At 49.8% G+C, this 3,038-nt stretch overlaps 2 protein-coding genes across 10 annotated transcripts in view; one reads left to right on the top strand and one right to left on the bottom strand.

Annotated features, from left to right (window-relative positions):
• SDCCAG8 (SHH signaling and ciliogenesis regulator SDCCAG8) overlaps positions 1-3,038 on the bottom strand; it is a 294,004-nt gene that overhangs the window by 1,886 nt on the left and 289,080 nt on the right. The window lies entirely within an intron of this gene.
• Positions 1-3,038, top strand: part of AKT3 (AKT serine/threonine kinase 3) — a 335,945-nt gene that overhangs the window by 332,198 nt on the left and 709 nt on the right. The gene's annotated exons all lie outside the window — the stretch shown is intronic.

The following is a 3,038-nucleotide window of genomic DNA, read 5'->3' as shown; positions in this document are numbered from 1 at the left end:
GCCACCCGGCTGAACAAGTGGTTTCAATGTCCCTCCCTGCCCGCGCCATAGATTGGCCAAGTAGGGCAGGCTACCTGGTGGCCCGGGTGCTCTCACAAGTGGCTCATTTCCTAATCTTAGCAATTCTGGGATGACTTTGAATACAAGGACAGGCATAAACAAGCATATTTCAAAAGAAAAATGAAACTGCACCTTGAGTAGAAAACGCACCTATACACCTGCAGTACAGAACAGTGGGAAAGCCCTGAAGCTGAAGTAAAATGTGTTACAGAATTTTTTTAAAAACTAAGCTTGGGGAAAGTGGCGTTTCTCAAATGAGTCTCTGTGGTGCCCGTGGGGCTCCAAGGCCATCTAGCAATTTATCATCATCTGATCCATGCCCTGCTGGCACTTGGACTACCCTGCTGGAGCCCATGACCCCCGCCCCACAGATGTGAGGGCCACAGCGGGAACAAATGGTGTCAACCTGAATTTCCCCCCATTGCTGTCTTCACTGGTCTTACAGTCACCCGGCTGTGGTGAGAAGCCCTTTTCCATCACAGAACTTGCTCGGTGCTCCATCCCCAGCGCCCTCGCTGTGCCTCCCCGAGACAGGCATTTGCTATAGACAGAAGGAATCATTTACCCGTGTTTCCCTGCGCGCCTTGGTGTGGAAGGCACGTTTCTCTCGGATTCTCCCTTCCTGGCCCTACAGCATGTACAGGACAGAGGCTCTAGTTCCTGCCCAAATTCGGCCTCGCTGCCATCACTGCTTAGGGATATTAGGGATTGTCTCCAGAAAGCTGCAGCCTTTGTCCACACCACAGTGCTTGGGGTTGCTGTCCTGGTGAGACTAGTAAACTGCAGCTCAAGCCCTCAGTCACCATCTCCCTGTCATGCCTTTCAACTTGTCACCCAGGCCCCCTGCCGTGGCCCCCTTGGGTGATGTGGTGGCAGCTGCTCCTCCGAACGCTGTCCACAGATGACAGAAATGCCCCCCTCTGCAAGCCCACAACTGCTAACCCATTTTCTTTTGTTCTCATTTGGACCCCTAACAGCCTTCTCTCCACAAACCCTGACTTTGTTCCTAATTTATTTCCAAAGTTTGACTTCAGGTTCAGAGTTTAAAAAATGAGTTGCTCTGGGTGACCTGAGTTATGCTCCAGGCAACCATGCAGGCTTTGTTCCTGGGCAGGCCTTGAAGACAGGAAAAGGCAGCCTGGGGAGCTGACGGCATCACCTCACCCCTGCTCACGGAGCAGCTCCGCACTTGGCCTCGGGCCACGCTGCCGTGTCTCCTCTGCACCGCAGCCGCTGAACAGCCCTTCCAAAAGCAACAGCCCCCCACTCCCCACCCAGCTCGTTTGCACACTGCCTCTCTCTGGCCGGGTCAAAAACAGCTCTGCTCCTTGTGGCCCTGGCCATAAAGCATCATTTTGTAACAAGAGGGCAGCCCCGTCCCTGCCTCCATGGGGGCATTTTTGAAGCCTGCCCTGTGTGGTGGGACTCCAAGGGAGCCCAGCAGCTTCCTCTCTGGTTTGGGGAGCAAGCTTCTGCTGGGGCAGCTTTCCCAGCCAGGGCCTGGCTCCTGCTGCTGCCGCTCTGGCCACTCACCTGTTCAAGGTGGTGCTTCTCTACAAGCACCTACAGCCCCCTGCCTCTGCCTCTCCCCAGCACAAGTAACAGGCCCTGGCTGAGGGGCCTGCCCCTCCCGACTCAGGGCCTTCCTGGAGCTTGGCTGCAGCCAGCTGCAAAGCAGGGCAGGAGTTCACTGCAAGGTCACGGGGTGGCAACTCATTCTTTCCTCCCTGCTGCCTGGCAGGGCCTCTGACCAAGGCCTCAGCTGGCAGAGCTCAACCTCTGTGTCCTCTCAGCTGCAGGGCCTGCCTTTGCTGCCCTGGGCCACAAGAATGGTGCAGAACCGGAGCCAGAGACGTAGGGTGGACACAGGAAGCTGGACCAGGACTCCCGCGGCCAGGAAGCCTGTGCGCATGGCAGGGCAGCGTGGGGTGCTGGTGTTTGCGGTACCTGCCTCCCCAGAGCACACGCCAGCGCACATGCACCTTCCACAGCTTGTGGCAACCGACTGTGTAATCTAGCTTTCTCGAGTCCCACAAGTCATGAGCACTTCCTCTGCACATGGGCAGGTGTCTGTGTTTTATCTGAACCATGTTTCCATGGTAAATAGATCTTGAGAATTCCCAAAGGACAGACAGTGTCACCAACAGCAGAGAGTGGAGCCTCTGGTGCCTCGTGTTTGAAAGCGTTAAGAATAAAGACAACATTGACATTTGGGGTTGTAATGTGACGGAATTACAGTCTTTTAAAGGCAAGAACCACTTATCTACACTACATGTAATATTCAGTGTTTTGTTCACTTGTCTAATTGGATTAAAATATTTAACTCCCTTTAAAATCTTGATTGTGAATTTATATTGCAAAATGTAATGTCTGACTCAGGAAGCAATCAGTGGAGTGAATGTATCTGAAGCAATATAAAATTCAATTTATTTTTCTTCTTTGATTTTTATTCTGAAAGTACTCGCTCTTGGACAAAGTGAACTGTTAACTGAAGACCAAGTCTGGCTTAAATGAAGTCCTTGGTGCTTTTCCATATTAATTATGTACAGGGTGCTCAGTTTAAAAAAAAAAAAAAGTTATACTGCATGCTCTTTGAGTTGCTTGGGAAGTTTCTCTGAGGGTCATAAGAAGCTTATGCTGGAAATGCAGCGCCCAGGGTCTTATGTCACTCTAAGCACACTCAGGCAGCAGGGAGTTAATGACATTTTAGCTGCATATGTTCAAGTTTATTTAAAAAAATATGCAAGTCACTTTGGTTGACAGTGTCTTGTACACAGTTTTGAAAGAATCAGGGCAAACTTTAACAGAGTCAGTTTTTATTTGAAAAATATTTTCTGGGAATGTATCAGTGTTTATTTTTGAGACTGACAATTCGGGTGAAAATCAGGATAAAAACAAAAAAACAACAATTTGGTTGAAATCAAATTGTTTGTTTTCATCTATTTAGAATTCTTTCCAAAAAAAAAAAAAAAAAACAA

The sequence above is a fragment of the Tupaia chinensis genome, unplaced genomic scaffold (genome assembly GCF_000334495.1).
Source record: "Tupaia chinensis unplaced genomic scaffold, TupChi_1.0 Scaffold000532_1, whole genome shotgun sequence".
NCBI classification, from domain to species: domain Eukaryota; kingdom Metazoa; phylum Chordata; class Mammalia; order Scandentia; family Tupaiidae; genus Tupaia; species Tupaia belangeri.
Note: the sequence above shows the minus strand (reverse complement) of the source record. Positions and strands in the feature narration are given on the sequence as shown.